Source organism: Elgaria multicarinata, chromosome 3, assembly GCF_023053635.1.
Source record: "Elgaria multicarinata webbii isolate HBS135686 ecotype San Diego chromosome 3, rElgMul1.1.pri, whole genome shotgun sequence".
In the NCBI taxonomy this organism is placed as follows: domain Eukaryota; kingdom Metazoa; phylum Chordata; class Lepidosauria; order Squamata; family Anguidae; genus Elgaria; species Elgaria multicarinata.
This window is the reverse complement of record NC_086173.1, coordinates 22,937,151-22,955,853: the sequence shown is the minus strand read 5'-3', so window position 1 is coordinate 22,955,853 and position 18,703 is coordinate 22,937,151.

Here is an 18,703-nt window from a genome sequence, read left to right as displayed (position 1 = left end):
TTCATTTAAAAATATATATCTAGGTATAGCCATAAAGCTTTTTGAAAGCACACACTTCAGTGAAGTAATATTCTCAGCTGTGAAATTAATCAGGTCTAAATTCTGGTCAATAACAACTGCATTCCAGTAAATACCAGAAATACGAACACAACCCAAGAAGCAAGATGCAACCTGTTGCAGCAAGCCTGGTGAGGCGGGGTCAGCACAAATGATAATGAATTCTTGAGTTCAGGCCTGCTGCACCAGTCTATAATAATAATAATAATAATAATAATAATAATAATAATAATAATAATAACAATAATTTATTTCTTACCCGCCTCTCCGATTGGATCGAGGCAGGGAACAACAGCAAGCATAAAATACATAAATTACTAATTAAAATCACTGTTAAAAACATCCTATAAACATCCTAAAAGTATCCTAAAATTCTACTGGATCATCCATACAGCAAGCTTGGGAAAAGTTTGCAGAAGTATATTTGGGGTGTGGGGTGGGGGATTTGTAGAAGGGAAAACGGCTCCAGCAACAACTCAATGAGGGTTGAGGGAATTTTACCAGGTGCTGCATGCATACAAATGACACCTGCTCAAATTTCTTTTTCTATACAACTGTTAAAGATACAGAGAGTTAGCAATAACCACAAAGTGTGCTGTCGCAAACAACACTTTAAGCCACTGTTAGAGCCATTAACCCTGCTGCAGATGGTCTGACTGTGGTTAGTGAGTGAGCAGGATTTAACAAAATGCATTGCACAAGACGCCTTAAACCCTGCTGTTTAACCAAAAGCCTTAACCAGCAGGTTTTAAGGTGTCTTCTGAACAGGCCCAATGGGTTGTTAATTTAAGTTCCATTCTTTTCAATATGTCTGCTTTAAGTAGGATTAACATTGGCTAGGGCCTAGTAGGGTTACACTATAAGCTTCTCCCCAGGAGCGATTAATTGCACTCTCATGATTGGTCACTCATGGAAATTCGTGGGTCCTTTTCATGAAGTTGTCAATCTCTGATGCCTCTCCTGCTGTTTTCAAGTGTAACTCGGTCATTTTATAAAACCCTGAAAATACAGTAATAAATGGAAAACGCACTCTAAAACAGCACCATCTGGTGGTGGTAGAATTAAAACATATGGGACGAAATTGGCAAAACAAGCTCTGGGGAACCATGTGTATTTTGCCAATCATTAAAACTGCAAAGACTCCAGAAGACAAAGCCCTGGTAAGTCTGCGGGATTTTTGCTGAATGTGGAGAAGCCTTCAGTCCACACTGCAACAGTTTGCAGTGGAATTGCATTGCAAGCTAAAAAAAATCATGTTAAACCAGCGTATGTGAAACAAATAAACAAAATGACAATACAGCAATAGCAGCAGCAATAGCAAAAATGGAGAACAAAGGATGAAAAAAACAGGAGAATATAAAAGTTTGGGATACAATTCTTTCTGAACAGAATACAGGGCCGGTGCCGGACTATTTTTCACCCTAGGCAAGGCGAGCTACACACACACACACACACACTTTGCCAACTTCGATTCAGCTGTTCAAGAAGTTTTCCTTTTATTATGTTTTTTCTTAAAACAACTAATTTGTATTAACTGTGACCCTTAAAGGGCAGTACTGTGCCCCTCTGAGGTCTGCACCCTAGGCGGCTGCCTAGTTGGCCTAATGGTAGCGCCAGCCCTGGGAATGAATGAACAAATGGCAGAAAGTCCTCTGCAAAGGCCTAGTGGGGAAGCTCCCAAAGACTTAAGAGTAACATGATTGCAGCCTAGCAAACAACGATGTCCTGAGACAGGGGGACTTTGGATCGCCTGAATCCCCGCCCCCCTTTTACACCCACCACAGGCTACACTCCCTCTGCTACCATCCCTGCACAGCAACAACAACAAAAAAGGGGGGCCGGGCCAACATCAAGGGAAAGTATGTTTGGGCACCAGCCAAAGATTCAAATCCCAGCACGTACGTCCTGCAGTTGCTGCTCCTCCTCACCATTGCAACCTGCTTTTTCACCTCCCTCTCGCTCTGGCCCAGACAGCTGTGGTGGTGTGAAGGAGGAACACTGATACCTGCTCCCTGGCTCCCTGCCTGTCAAGCAAGCAAGAGCAGCTGGTGGCAGCAGCACTCAGAAGGTGGACTCACTGAGGGAGGGGGGTCCATAGAGGATGCCTTGCTGAAGGGCCTTCAAAAACCTGAAGCCAGCACTGGGCAAAGGGGCAAAACAATATGTATTTGTCCATCCTAAGCCTCTAGTTTTAGTGGCAAACTACAAAATTTGGTGGCAAACTTCTCTCTCCTTTTTTCAAATAATAATAATAATAATAATAATAATAATAATAATAATAATAATAATGGTGCTGTTAACCACCCTAGACCTCAGAGCTTCCACTACACCAGATGCATGGCGCAATCGCTCATATTTTTGTAGTCCCAGGCAGGCAGCAATTAACAGGCCCTTTTTCACTCAGCTGATGGTGGGCTGCCATACAGGAGTCGTGGCCCTGGGTTCAGCTTGGGGAGTCAAGTACTGTGCTGGCCTGCCCTAAGAGAGATGGTCACAACTGTCGCTAGGCAACCACAACAATCCTCCCTCATTTCCAGGACTAAGCAGGGGCAGCACACTCCCAGGAAACTGCACAGGTAGAAACCCTCAGCAGGCCTGAAGTTGGGCTGAATGTGTCCCGTAAGGGTGCCTGGCCAACCCTAGAATGACACCTCTCAGAAAGGCAAGTGGAGGAGGCACCCCCTTCTTTTTGGGAGTGGGGGAGAAAGAGGAGCCAGAGAGAAAGGAAGGAAGGAAGGATAGTCAGAGAAACAGAAGGCAAGAAAGGAAAAGGAGCCAGAAGGAAGGAACACTCAGAGAGAGTGAAGGAAAGAAAGACAAGCCAGAGAGAGAGAGAGAGAGAGAGAGAGAGAAGTCAAAGTAAGTAGCCACCACCACCCCACAAACACAGAAAAGGGGGCACTCTTATCATTTTTGTGACTGGTCCTCACAGTAAATTTTATCCAAGTACCGAATGTGCCGTGGTTGTGGCAAAGTAACGATGGCTGGTCCACCCACCTCAGGCGATACGACATCTTGGACTAGCCTGGGGGGTGAGAGGAGGGAAATTGCCCTCATGTCCTGCTTGTGGGTTTCCTGGAGGAATCTGGCTGGCCACTGCAGAAATAGAACTCCTTCAGACGGGGGTAAAATTGTGTTCCCTTATCATGGCTGTGTTTCCTGCTTCTCTTCTGCTTCTGCAACGAGCTGTAATTACATGAGGAAGAGAGCAGGAATAGAACAGCAACCATGGGGCGTGTACAGCCTCAATGCAGTTGAATGGGACAGCGCCTTCTAGTGGGCATTTGGTAGCAAAACTTTGCCTGTACATGGCAGGAAAACCCAACAAATATCGTTATATTCCAGTAGAGTCGGGTTTTCTGAGGTGGTTTTTTTTTAGCGCTAAACCAGGAAATGGAGAGGGAGGCCAATGGTGTCATCAGAATGACCCGTGAACAGTGTGAGTGGCCAATAACGAGCATGATATAAAACGCTCATTTAAAGATGATCTAAGTCTTTATATTGTGTCCACATATGCATTGTCCCTCTTGATTCCCCCCCCTTTTTGTTAAATAAATCCTGTTTTATTTATACCTTTATGTAAGTGAAGTGAAATGCTTAGAACTGTAAAGGAAGACCTTTTGTTTGGGGGAATAGATAATAAAATCTGTTACTGCTTGTACACCCTACCTCCACCCAGCCCTCTGTGGGCCGAGTGACACCAGTGGGCAGGGCCACACTCCTGAAATAATTTGGTCTCCATCCAAAGCACCATCTGGCGCTCCTCCAACTGCTGCTTTGACTGGGGACCTGGCTTTGCTGGGCATGGGCACTCCCTGGTTGTGTAAGATTCACCACAGCGAAGCAGCTCTGGTTGAAGCACTAGGTAAGGGATCCACGTGATGTCTCACCTGGGGCAGCTTCACCTATCCTGTGCCTTCCCCAATTGAAGAAGATGCAGGGTGTAGGGATGTATGAGAATTTCGTTTCAGTTCATAAATCATAGGAACTTGCCCCATTCGGACCCCCAAACATAAGGACATAAGGAGAGCCCTGATGGATCAGACCCAGGATCCATCTTGTCCAGCACTCTGTTCCCACAGTGGCCAACCAGCCATCAGCCAGGGACCCACAAGCAGGACATGATGTAATAGCACCCTCCCACCCATGTTTCCCAGCAACTGGTACAACAACAATATGTTTATTGCTCAATCCACAGATCGTTGCAACACGTACAAACTTGACATTTTACTATACTACATATGGTAAAAATTACTTATGGTTAAAATTACAGAGCTATCAAATACGTAACATGCATTACTGAAAGGATAGTAAGATGGGAGCACAGCAGATATACAGAAACCTTTAATTACTTCAGCAACTGGTACACATAGGCTTACTGCCGGTTATACTGGAGGTAACACATAATCATCAGGGCATGTAGCCATTGATAGCCTTCTCCTTCAGGAATTTATCCAACCCCCTTTTAAAACCATCCAAATTGGTGGCCGTCACCACATCATGTGGTAGCGAATTCCAGAGTTTAACTACGTGCTGTGTGAAGAAGTACTTCCTTTTATCTATCCCGAATCTCCCAGCAATCAGCTTCATGAACGCAAATGGAGCAGGGGGGCATATTCCCTAACTTCCTATTGTATTGGAAAATGCACGTTAAAAAAACTGCCCTCTGAAATGCACTTTTGCATTTACACACTTTTATCAATGAGGAAAAGTGCACACTTTTGAAAAATGCACACACAAATATTTTTCCTGTTCAAACAAACTGAAAAACAGAAGGCAAGCAAAAGTGGGAATGAACTGAACCAAGCTGCAAGCTGGAGTTTGGCCAGGACCTCTTCTCGATCATCTCAGAATGCAGGACACGGAATAATGGGCTCAAGTTACAGGAAGTCAGAAGGACATCAGGAAAAACTTCCTGTTACAGCAGTACGACAATGGAACCAATGACCTAGGGAGGCTGTGGGCTCTCCCACCCTAGAGGCATTCCAGAGGCAGCTGGACAGCCACCTGCCAGGGATGCTTTAAGGTGGGATTCTTGCATTGAGCAGGGGGTTGAACTCGATGGCTTTATAGGCCCCTTCCAACTCTACTATTCTATGATTCTATGAATTCAAACATCCCTGGCTATCCCATGATCCCTTGCTAGCAAGTTCGGTCCCTTTTGCTCCTCTGTCTATCAGATAGCTGAACGGTGCCAAGGTGATTCTGCTGTCGCCATTTATGTTTCTACCACCTTTAACAGTTGCTTATCTGGCTAAAAGTTCACCGATTGCAGCTGCCCCCTCTGTCAGAATATGAGCCTTGGCAAAAGAAAAAGTGACACCAGAATAGGATTGCCATATTTGCCCTTATCAAGAGTCTAGTGCACAAATTGTGTAGCTTCTCCCACCTTCATGCAAGAGGGGCTTTGCCTGTTGAATTTCTACTCCTAATGAGCTCCCCCCTGCCTGGTGTTTTGGCCTACAATTTCCATCAGCCCTAGTCAGTGTAGCCAGCAGTGAGGGATGATGGGAGTTGTAGGCCAAAATATTTGGAGGGCCACATATTGCCCGCTACTCCAAGGTTTAGGAGTCTTTCAGGCAGGGATCCCATTAAAACACTCATCTTCTTTCTTGTCTCATCTCATAAAAAAAAAAATACTGTCTCTGCCTGTGTTTTGCTCTGAGATGGGCGGAGGCCTGTTGGCTGGGGAACATGTTTACCTTGCACATCTTGGGATGTTTACATGATATATATTTTTGGTATTCTTTTTGCACACAAACACTGTGGCCTGAGTGGGGAAGAAAAGAGAGAGAGAGTCTCTTCTTGGTGTAAATAAAGTACCATGGAGACCGCCATGAGTTTAGCACAATTGAAGGAGAACGCTTGGGAGTGGTGGACTCAGCTGGGTTTGTTTCCACAAGGCATTTTAAAGAGGAATTCATTTAAGCCAGGCCTCTGCTCTGGGGCTCTTTTCATAGGCCTCAACCCTGGAACATGTGTTGTATTAATAAACAAGTGATTCTGGGTATCTGCTGAGTACTTTCCACACATAGTTTTGGGATTAGCAGGCAGACATTTAGGGTTGTGTCTCTCTTTCTTTCTTTGTTTCTTTTCCGGCCTACCTTTAACAGCAACCTGATGTGTGTGGAAAATTAGGGCTAAGTTTGGACGACATGCTAGTCAACAGTTGTTTCCCATTCTGTTCCTATTAACCCACCCACCCCAGTTGATTAGCGTGTCGTCCGAACCCAGCCTAGCAGTTGAAGTCTTTCCTGATACAAAGATGGTATACATCGGATTGGAAAAGTTTTATCTGCTATAACTTTTGCATGCCGGGATGCTGTGAAAAGACAGAGGAGCAAGGGCAGCAAAACAAGGTGGGAAACTCTGCAGGAATTCTATTAGATTGTAAGCCTATGCGGCAGGGCCTTGCTATTTACTGTTTTACTCTGTACAGCACCATGTACATTGATGGTGCTATATAAATAAATAATATAATAATAATAATAGGTTGCAGGGTAACACACTTCTTGGAAAAGCTAATGATTGCACTGCATCTTCAGGTAACAAGGGCCTGTGGGAAAGAGTCTCTGAGGGACTGGCAACTTTTGAAGTAGCCCTTTTAACACAGAGGTGTTGAAGCTCAGGCCTGGGCCAAATCTGGTCCACTTGGGGTCCCATTGTGACCCTCTGGGCTTCCCCAAAGGATCCTGCCTCTTTTTTCCTGACTGCTAATCATTTGGTGGTTTCCGGACTTTTGCACATTCCCCTACCCCCCAGGGCCGGTACCAGACTATTTTGCACCCTAGGCAAGGCGAGCTACTTGCACACACACCCATACCCAAATTGCCAACTTTGATTCAGCTGTTCAAGAAGAGTTTCTGAACTATTATATTTTCCTTTTAGTATGCTTTTTCTTAAAACAGCTAATTTGTATAAAACTGTGACCCTAAAAGGGCAGTACTGCACCCCTCTGAGGTCTGCGCCCTAGGCCTAATGGTAGCGCCGGCCCTCCCCCCACCCCAAACTAAAAGATTGAAATGCCTCTCTTATGGCTTAGTTACTGGCAGTAAGAGCTTTAAGCTAAAATATCCTGGTATTTTATTTATTTTTGTATTTTGGCCCCGCCTCCTTTGCCCTGCCCACCACTGGAATGCGGTGTTCCAGAATTCAATTCAGCCCTTGGGCTGAAAGAGTCCTGACCCACCCTGCTTTAGCAGCAGCTTAATCAGCATGCGATCGCGTTTAGCTCCATGCCATGAAAAACATCCCCCGTCGATTTCTGCACATCAAACCTCAGTTAAAAGCACTGAAGCAAGCCAGATCGGTTGTTTCTGGTCAGTTGTCAACCTTCATCTGCTCATGTCCACATACACACACACATTATGAGCACAGCCCTTTATGACATCATTGCTATTTTGCATGATGGGAAACACATGTTAGGAGTGCCATGTTTGAAAATGCTTCACTGAATGTGTAGACTTAATAATCCTTGGACACTGACATTTATGGAAGACCTCCCCCACCTGCACCCCCAGTTCATCTGGGACATCTACTTATCTCCTGGTTCAGGAACTCTGGTCAAAACTGTCACCATCCTAATTCTTCATGCAGATATGTTTTTGGTACATTAACCTCTGAGCTGCAGCAATACTCTAAGTGTGCTTCCTCTGAATGAAGTCCTGTGGAGTTTTGTGTCATGAACCACTTTGCGCGTACTATATGCAACGCCAGTATACAATAAAGTGATGATTGATCACAGCTCCCCCTATTGTTTCCGGCCCCATTCCCCAGCACTGGCAGCAGTCTTCACTGTTCTTTCTTCTCTCTAGGGGTTGCCAACTTTTCAACTTGCTGCTGTATCTGTGCCTTAATCAGCCACTTTGCATTTAGCAATTAGCAGTCAAAACTGTCCACCTCCAGAACGGCCAAAACACCTTTCTAAGGCTTAACTAGAAGCTATTTCCTTGTTCCCAAAACTCTCTGGAAGATGCAGGACAAAATGTAGACCGGAGGAATCAAATGACAAGACACATCACATCCCACCTTGCTTTTTGGAGCCTAGTTTCCTCAGGGTACCCTTGAGAGGTTGATGATGAAGCAATTGGAACAATGCAAATAAGACAGAAATATTCCTACATATCAAGCTCAGGATTGTAGCTCAAGTGATAGAGCAGCTGTTTTGCATGCAGAAGGTCTCAGGTTCAATCTCTTGTATCTCCAGGTAGGGCTGAAAAAAAATCCTACTGGAAAGCTGTTGCCAGTCAGTGTCTACAATACTGGGCTACATGGACCAATGGTCTGACTCAGTATAAGGTACCTTCCTATGATCCTAGGCTGCTGTTAAAGGCACAGTTATAGGTGCCATTAGGTTAGACCTTTAGGGTGCGCATCCAAAGCCCCACTCAGCAGAAGGCTTCCAAAGGCATTGCCACCTAGCAGGCTGCTACCAAACAAAAAACCTTATGCAGCTCTTCCATTTTCCCCTCAATGGATTTTTTTTTTTTTATGGTAAGAAAAAAAGACAGAAGAAGAGATGGGAAAATATGGGAGGGTTACAAATAGATGACTTCATCTGAATACACACACCATAAAATTCTGTGTTTGAGGAAGGGAGATTGCACAATAAATGTCTCATCTGGAAGCAGGCTGTGTAGTAGCTAAGACAGTGAGCTGGAAAATCTCTCACTGACATCTCATCCTGGTTATGAGGTCACTAAGTGATGTTATACAAGCCAGCCTCTCTGCAGTTTGTTACCTCCCCACAACCTTTTCAATATGTGGATAAGAATACTGACATAACTTACAAGATTGTTGTAAAGATCACCAAGACAATACACGAGAAGCTCATGAGAGACTAAAAAAGCACAATGTAAACATGTGGATGTTTGTTTTGTGTGTTGGCAGGCATGAAGAGAAGCAAAGCTGTTCCTCAACCTGTTGGCAATGGTTGAGCTGTTCCTCAACCATTGCCAACTTTTCAACCAGCTTCTGCAGCAGTCCTGATAGCAGCAAGGCGAGGTGCAGACACTAGCAGGTGATAATGTTCATCTCTATACTGTGAATAGTTTGGTCTCTGAAGATCAAGCTGCTATTAAAAGCATAGGCACAGGCTTAAGTGCCACTGACCCAGTTTACATAGATTTGCAGGTATTAGAAAACTCAGGTGTTGTGGCTGCCCTGCCAATGGTGCTCCGTAGGTGGTACGGGCAAATTGGGAGGGGGCATTCTGAGGATGCAAGAATCAACAACAAACATTGGCCTGACACCTAAAGAGTGCAAATCAGGTCATGGGAAGTGCAGCAAATCACACAACTGAGAGTGAGGGGGCTGCAGATTTACGAGTTCAAAAATCCCTGGCTGGGCACTGTTTCTCCCGTCCCTTTCACATGAGCGGGTGGATCCTGAATTAGTTGTATTCAGAAACAAACCAATGGGATTTAAGTTAGTCCTAACGGTTTCTAGCAGGTTGTACAGAGTGAGTTGAGATGGGAAGCAGGGCTTTCCAATAGCCCTGCTGAAAGACTATTTAATTTCTTCTCCTTCTCCTCCTCCTCCTCCTCCCCCCCTGGCAAATCCCTCTCCCCCAGTGTCAAGAGTCCATTTCAATCACATACCACCACACAACCCTCCCCTGTGGCTGCCATTTTCTCAAATAAAAAGTGCCTGTCCCACATCTCTGTCGTCTTACCCAGTTAGGTCCTGTAAACATGTGTAGGATAATCCGGGTGTGTTGATGATATGCCCCTTTTAATTATTGGATACCGGACTGATGTTTGAAGCTTCCTAAACCCAACCAAAGCCATTCTCTGTGCATCCAACAAGAGAAGGTTGCTGAGTTCATGGGAACAAGGGTTGAAAGGATTCATTCATTAATAGATTAAGAATGCAGATTCTTAATTGGACAAATTACTGTCAAGAGAGGGAGAGACAGACCACTGTTTCAGGGAATCTTGTCTCTCAATTCAGGCAGCCTTTGAGTGGAGAGAAACTGTTACCTTCATTCAACTTCCACAATATCAGTTCTGCCAAAATATGGTGCTCTTTATCTTCTTTTTTTAAAAAAGGATTTAATACATTGGTTGGTTCATCAATTAATTGGATCATTAAGATGGATCATTGCTTCATAAAAGCTCTAGCCTGTTGACAGCCCGACTAAGAACCCTTCATGTTCCAGGGGGCCCCTTGTTCTCCGGGGGGGCATTTGAGAGGAAACTCTCTCTCCGGTTTCCCATCCTCCGCTTGGCTGCTTGGGCGCTACAGCTGAGCACAGCTGCATGTCTTGCGGCTGCCAAGCAAGCTTGGATGTTTTTACCTTTGGGAGGCTTTCTTTAATCCCTTTGCATCAGTTCAACAGAACAGAATTTAGAGACACCATCCTGCTCTTGCAGGGAAGGAGAGTAAATGTTACAGAAATGCAGAATTATCCACCAAGGGTCTAAGTCAGCCTTCCCCAATGTAGTGTCCTCTGGATGGGGCCTGCAGCTCCTATCAGCCCCAGCCAACATGGCCAATAGTCAGGGATAAGAGAAGGTTTTGCCTGAAACATCTGGACAGCACCAGGTTGGGAAAGGCTGGTCTAAGTCTACATACCGTATTTCTTCGATTGTAAGACGCACACTAATTTCAGTACCACCAACAGAAAAAAAAACACCTAAGAAACACCTGTGATTCTAAGATGCACCCCATTTTTAGAGATGTTTATATGGGGGGAAAAGTGTGTCTTAGAATCGAAGAAATAGGGTATGTAATTTAAAAAAAACCACTTGCTGCTTCTCTGAAGGTCAACATAAAGAGGAGGCACCTTCATATGAGAAAAGGAGTGCTTTACTCTTCTCCCACCGACTGCTTCCCCCCTCTACTCACAACCCTGTGGGTTCCAGATATATGGTCATCTTGAAAATGACTACCTGGAGCCATGTGTGTGTGTGGGAAGCCACACAAACAGGGTGTGTGTGAAAAATCTGTTCAGGAGAAGGTTATATCTATGCTGGTATATAGGGATGGATGAATCTGTCAATTGTGCTTTCAATTTCTCATTTTTCCAATTTTATGTTTGGTTCATCTCAAACTAATAATTTCTCCAGTCTTAAATTCATTTCATCATGCATTTTGAGATATATATATATATATATATTTAAGTTCACATGAAAATTTTAAATTTTAAAATGTTATTTTCTCTAATATATGAATTTTTGTAAACATTTTGTTGTTGGACTACTCGATTGCCGAATTCATAAAAATGCAAACTTCAAAGGATAACTGAGTTTTGATTCATGCAGTGGTTCACCCCCACCCCATGCCTACTGGTACACAGACAGATGTCAAAGCAAGGGAAAAGGTTGGCTTTACACTCTCTCTTACTTTATGATCACTTTGTTAGAGTTTGGCTGGTTCACACAAGTCGCTAACCCATCCAGTGTTGGTTGTTGTTGAACGCAGCATTTTTTGGTGGTTATCATGTTGTCTGAACGCAGCATTTTTTCTGTAGGGTGGTTTGTTAACCATGCAGTGTGACTTGTTAATCACCTCAAGATGGCTTGTTCCAGAAAAAGAAACTACACCGCATGATTATCTAGCTACCCTGTGGAAAGCATGCTGTGTTCAGACAACATGATGAGCCATAATTCAACAGCAACCCGTACTAGGTTGGTTAGCATGTTGTGTGAACCCAGCCAAAGAGTTGCAACTTGCAAGTCATATTAAAGTCTCTTAATGGATTTTTAGTTAGTATGACAGCTCTAAGGGATGCATTTAAATTTATAATAAGTAGGTCTTTGATTAGCTCTGCATTCCACTAGAACAGGAAATGATAGGACATAGTTTTATTGTTAATACAAATAGGGTAGTATTTAGAAATGAAAGGACCATCTGGACAGGACTTATAGTCAACTAGGGAGTGCTTGGAAGAAATTAGATTGAATGGATACTTTTAAAACAGGAAAGACAGAGGTATATCTGCAACAAAAACATTTTGAAAAAGGAGTGGAAGCCAACAAATAGTTGGAGTTTCAACCAGCAAGAAAGCAGAAAGAGAATATTATTTTTGTAGACAAGAAAGTCCCTGGTGAGCTGGCAAAAATTATAGAAGATATTAACAGCACTTTTAAAAAGGCAATTATATTGAATAAAGAATTCTCAAGTATCTTCTTTTTTTTAGAAAAACTGCAGGTCCCTAAAGTCTAGGTTAGGGACAACAAAGAACTAAATGTACAATCTCCCTCCAGGAGGTAATAAATCAGACTGCAGTCTCTTAAAAAAAAAAGCACATGGCTACTGGTATCAATAATTTTATAGCTATCTGTTAGGGTGACCACATGAAAAGGAGGACAGGGCTCCTGTGTCCTTAACAGTTGTGTAGAAAAGGGAATTTCAGCAGGTGTCATTTGTATGCATGCAGCCCCTGGTGAAATGCCCCCTTCTTCCTAAAGCTGCAGGAGCCTTGCCCTCTTTTGTACCTGGTCACTCTAGGTATACTAGTCTTCTAGACTAATAACATTATTGGACATAGATGATAAAATATTGGCTGTGGTTGTTGCCCATAAGCTTAGCAATTCTTTTTCAGATCACACAAGTTGTATTATTGGCAAGAGCTTGGCCTCTAAATACCATTTGGTGAGGAAGACGGAGGGGATTGTGCTCCTGCACAACCTATGGTTTCCCACGAGCTCCTGATTCGCCATTGTGCAAACAGAATGTTGGACTAGATCAGGGGTGAGGACCCGCTTTCTCACCTGAATTCCATCTTGGAGAATTGGTGGGTGGAGCCAAAGGCAAAGGGGTGGAGCTAAAATACAAAACAAAAACAGCCAGCATAGTAGCTTAAAGCTCTTAGTGCCAGTAAAGAAGCCTTAGGAGAGGCAGTTTGACCTTTCAGAATGGATGGGGGGCACTGCACAAAAGCTGAGAAACTGCCAAACGATTGGGAAAGGAGCGGAGCCTTCTGGAGAATCCAGAAGGCCAGATTGGGTCCTGAACCTGGACTAGATGATCTAGCAGGTTCTTCTTATGTCCTATGTAATATTAGGTGATTGATACTATTCCGAAAATGATTAAGATGTCAATAGTGTGGCATAGTGCTAGAGTGTCAGATTGAAAGTCAGGAGATCTGGGTTCCAGTCCCCACTCGGCCATGGAAGCTCACTGGGTGACTTTGGGCTAGTCACAGACCATGGCTAGACCTACTAGGTCTACCGGGACGGAGGGGGGAGAATCTCACAATATGGTTATCGTGAGATCTCCCCCTCTGTCTACATATGCCCGCCATTTTGTTTTTTGTTTTTTAAAGGAGTAGGAGCACAGGAGCTCTCAAACACAAAATATGAGGATTTTTTTTAAAAAAAGATATATTTCCCCACTCCCACCCCCACACCCCCGATGAGCACAGAGCTCCCAAGGAGCTCTGTGCCCCATGCCCAGCTCCCGGCTCCTTGCAGTTACTCGCGAGGAGCCGGGACAACATGCAACGCCCAGCCACACATTCCATGGTCTCGGGATCATCCCGAGACCGCAGAAAAAGCAGGGGGAAAGGGCCTGCTGATATCCTGGGCCATGGGAGGGATCATCCCACCCTGCTCCTGGGATGCCCTGGGCGTCATGTGGATGCACAGTGATGATCCTGGGGCAATCCCCAGGATATCGGCTGGTCTAGCTATGCCCACAGACTCTCAGCCCAACCTACCTCACAGGGTTGCTGTTGTGAGTATAAAATGGAGAGGAGGATTATGTACGCCACTTTGGGTTCCTTGGAGGAAAAAAGGTGGGATGTAAATGAAATAAATAAATAAAACTCATATTTTTTGATACTATCAAAGCTTTCAACAGACCTGACTAACCTTATTTTTCAAGATCGTAGAAGCGTTTAACACCTAGGTGTATTTCATATATTCAATGTCCGCTAAAGTATTGGTTCATTCTCTCTGCCTCTATGTTATCAGCTCATAGGAGGAAGTTGTGATGTCCTTACCTTATCTACCTTGTTGATTGCTCTTGGATTGGAGCCTTTAGCTACTGCAATTAGAACTAACCATCATATGAAAGGGCTAGAGAAAGGTCAAGAATCAAGTGCAAATGTCCACGAATGCCAAAGGTGCACAACATGTAGCTCCCCCAAAGGCGCTGTAATCCCACCAGCAACATCCCATACTGTGGGCTTCCCCCTCTGTGGGTGGACACGGAGGTCCACTGTGGGCTTCTCCCATAATGATGGTGGAATGCTCCACTGTTGTGGCTGTGCCTCTATTGCTGTTCCAACAGTGGTAAGACCAAAAAAGGGAGCCCAGTGGTGTGTCTGGGGCAGATCAGGGGGAGGCTTTCGATCCACCATATTCAAAGACCTCTCATTCCCTGGACATGGCCCTAGAACACTGTGCCATCTCTGGCACTGGCTTATTATAAGGTAGCTTCCTATGTTCTTAGACACTGTTTTCTAATCTTCCTCCCCATTGGAAACAAAGTCAAACCAGCAGCAGAAAAGAAAAAAGGAGGGGAGGGGGAAAATCCAGCCCTCACTTTCCATACCAGGGTTTCCATACTTTCCATACCTTCTCCCACTGTCCACAGTTTAGATTGGTAGATTGTCAAATTTTACATGATCAGAGCCGGCCCTCCCATGAGGCAGGGCGAAACCCCACCACAGGTGGTAGAATAGGAGCAGCAGCAAATTGGGCACTCCCTCCAGTGCCAGGAGGGCTCCCCCGATTAGAAGTTGGGCTTCAACTAGCATTGTCTCGCTATGTCTGCTGGCTACCAATAGGATGCAATAGTACTAGCTAGCAGCAGAGTCCCTGCTTAATCCTTCTCTCTGCTATCCTTTAAGGATGCCTTTGTTTAGACTATCATCACTTCCACTTCCTGCCTTCTTCCCACAATCCCCCCCTCTCTCAGAACAAAGGGCTGTCATGCAGCTGCTCCCTCTCTCCCTCCTCCATTCTAATTAAACAGTGGCTTGGTTCAGACAACACGCTAAACCATGCTGCATTCCTTTAACCATGTTGTGGTTAAGTAGCATGGTTTAGCATGTTGTCTGAACCAGGCCAGATTGAGGCTTTCCTATCCCATGTATTTCCCCAGTAAATACATTTGTCTCTCTCCATGTATTCTTTATATCTCCAAGCCCACATACTCTGCTGGGTAAAGCTAATCCCAGCACACGCACACACACCCTGCCATCTCACTGCAGTGAAGCAGCACTGCCACAAGTGTTCTGGACATCTTTGGCCTACAGAGCTAAGCATAGATGTATAAATAATGTAGGGGAAATTTGCAGGTCATTCAATTTTCCTTATAGTCCTACCTTTCCAAATGATTGATGTTCATCTTTTAAGAGACGTTCAGCATAATTTAATATATCACTGACTCTTGACTCCTGCAAGAGTAAAGAATGGGCTGAAACCAGACTGCATCATGCGTAGAGAAGACCGATTGTAATCAATGGGGCAAATTAAAGCCCCATCACATCTAGGTCAAACGCATGGCTCCCGTCCCTTCTCTGTCACCGCCCCAAAGTCGCTTCCTGAAAACAGGAAGTAATTACCCCCATTCAGTCTGGTAGGAGAGAGCAGCAACCGGACTTTCTCTGGGTTTTTTTGCAGCGCAACAAAGGCCAGAAGGAGCAGAAGATGCAAGAGAGGCAGACAACGTCAGGTGAGTAATCCGTGAGTGCCCAGTAATGAGCGTGCAGTAAAACACTCGTCAGATGGAGCCTTTAGTCATGGCTAACTTAAGTCCCATTGATTTCAGTGAGCCTACTTGAAGCATGACTCAGTCTGGAACTGACCCATTGTGTCGGTCAGTCGCAACTGCTGGAAATGTCATGTGCAACATACTAGGCGTAGCCATGTTTGGCAGAGTCCTCCTTAAGTCAGGATGTGTGTGTGGTGGTGGTGGGGTTATTTTTCAAGTAACAGGGTTTAAATTGGAGAGTCTTTATGTTTTAAATTGTCTTGAGCAGCATTTCCTAACTTGGTGCCCTCCAGATGTGTTGGACTGTGTTGGGAGTTTAAGTCCAACACGTCTGGAGAACACAAAATTGTGGAAGTGTGCTCTTGAGTATGGCATTCAGACATTTTGCTTGCTGCATAAATTATATCAGCGATATCACTGGAAAACTGCACCAATGCCGACAATAATGAAATGACGAATTCAAGCCCTCGAAATAGCAGAGGTGGACACGCTGACAGATAAAAGAATGGATGTTGCTGTTTCTATGGAGCTGGGTGAAAAATGGAATTCCTTTCTATTGTATTGGAATACTCATTGTGAGAAGATAAGGCTGGAAAGACATCATTTGTTATAATATGGCAATGGAATTTTTTTAATTTTTTTTTTTTTTACAAAATGGGGTCAGATTTGCTTCTTTAACACAAAGAAAAGAAAAGCCAGCCAGCTAAAATTCACAGGGTTCTGGCTCTGATACCAAGGATTACACAGCGTACAGATTTCATCGCCCTGTCTTGAATCTGGGTGGACATTTTCTTTCCCAGCATTGCAGCGTTTCTGCGATGTTTGGGCCCTGACTCTTTTGGCCCAAACCACAGCAATCTATGGACCTGGGCTGGAAGGGATTGATCAGATTGTTGCCTGTAGGGTTGAGGAGGCCAGGCAATCCCACGCAATGGGAACTGCCTTTCCCAGGCTCTCTTTACACAATGGAGACATTTTGTTTGACAGACGGCCAAGTCTCCAGTGCCTTCATGTCTGCTGAATTGGCTGAGTTCATGACCAGCCTGACACAGCCTCGACACCCGTCACCGCCAACCCCATATTTGTCAGCTACAGTGCAACGTTCACTGCTTTCTACCTGGGTCCTGTCTTTATGGAGGCGCCTTGCACCCGCACTTGCCTTCCTTCCTGCCATCTGCACTTTCCTGCCTGGTGCCTCTTGAAAAGTTAAAAAACAAAAACAAACCTGGGGGGGGGGGAAGGAAAGGAACGGGGCCGTTCCTCCCCCCCAACTTTTTTAATTTAATGAGCTCCATCTGCGGAGCTCCACAGATTCATATAAGAGAGGGGGAAACGGGCGGAAAAGAACGAGGCAGCAGAGGAGGATGCGAGAGGGACTGAACATGTCTCCTCCCTCTGGCTGCCTGTTTACCCCCCCCCTTGTTTTAATTTTATAAGCTCTATCTGCAAAGCTCCACAGATTCATATAACTAAAAATAAAAACAGGGGAAGGAAAGAGGCAGCAGAGGAGGACGCGAGAGGGACTGGAGACCAAGCAGCGTCTCCTTCCTCTGGCTGCCCATTCCTCCCCACTCACCCGCACTTATTTTTGTTATTTGTTTCTGCGGAGCTCTGCAGATAGAGATCATAAAATTAAAGGGGGGGGGGAAGCACTGTTCCTCTCCTCCTCCCATTTTTTAAAAACTTTTTTAGAGGTACGGGGCTGCCTCTGCTGCCAAAAAAGTTGGGGTGATTGCCTGACTCTTTTGGAGCGGAGTTTCTAGGGTTTGCCCCCAGATGGCTTTGCAATGGTGGCTGTGTCATGTAGATGACCTGACACTACTGCGAAACAACCCGGGGGGGGGGGCAAACCCTTTGTGTAGACATGCTCCTGGTTACCATGGGAAAGACCAAAGTAGTAGGTCAGGCTCCCACTCTGCCATCCTTCCCAAGTCACATCTAAATTTGGCCAGTGAGTCAAATGACTGATTAAAAGGCAGTGCAGGGCTGGCCCACCCATGCAGCAGGGCGAGATGCCTGCATGAGGTGGCAGAGCCAGAGGAGCAGTGAATTGTGCCGCTCTCTGCCTCCCACCCTAGCCAGGAGAGCCTGCTGCTGCCTCCAGCAGGTGCTCTGGAGAGCCCCATCAGCCGCTCTTCTGCCATGTCATTTCTCAGAGTGAGGCTGATGGGACTCTCTGGAGCAGCTGCCAGCCCTCTGTGGCTGCCGTGCTCCACACTGAGATGTCGGCTGTGTACCGCCAGATCTTTGTCCAGGTCTTGTGAAACCTGCTACAATCTCACGAGAGCCTCGCAGCCATTTGTGAGATCTCATGAGAACCCTAAGGTAAGGAAGGGAGAGGCATATGCTGCAGGAAGGCAGGTGGGAGGGACGTGTGCATGGTGGCAGCAGGAGAGAAAGGGGTGCATGCACGTTGCAGCAGCAAGGAAGGAGGGGTGCAGCAGCAGCAGGGGAAAAGGGGATGCGGCAGGGGGAAAGGGTGTGTGGCAGGGGCCATGTGAGTTCTGCTTCAGGCAGCAAGAGAGCACGTGTCAGGCCTGCGGCAGTGCCCGAGATGGGTTGCAACTTACATTAGATTGGCCTGTTTGCACATAGCAACACAGGACATTGGCTTCATGCCATTAGCTGATGGAGTTCAGTATTGTACATTGGCAGTGGCTCTCCAGGTTTTAAGACAGGGCTCTTTCCCAGCCCTGCCTGGACTTGTCAAGCATTGAACATCAGGCCTTTTATGTGCAAAGCATATGCCATGCAACAGGTCAGGCCCGTTGCAATTTATCCTAGTAGTATAACAAGGGAGAGGGCCTTTTCGGTGGTAGCCCCCCGACTGTGGAATGATCTCCCCAATGAGGCTTGCCTGGCGCCAACACTGTTATCTTTCAGGTGCTAGGTCAAGACTTTTCTCTTCTCGCAGGCATTTAACAGCATTTAACAATGCTAAGTTTGTTTTTTAATGGACCCCAGAACTGTTGTTTTTAAA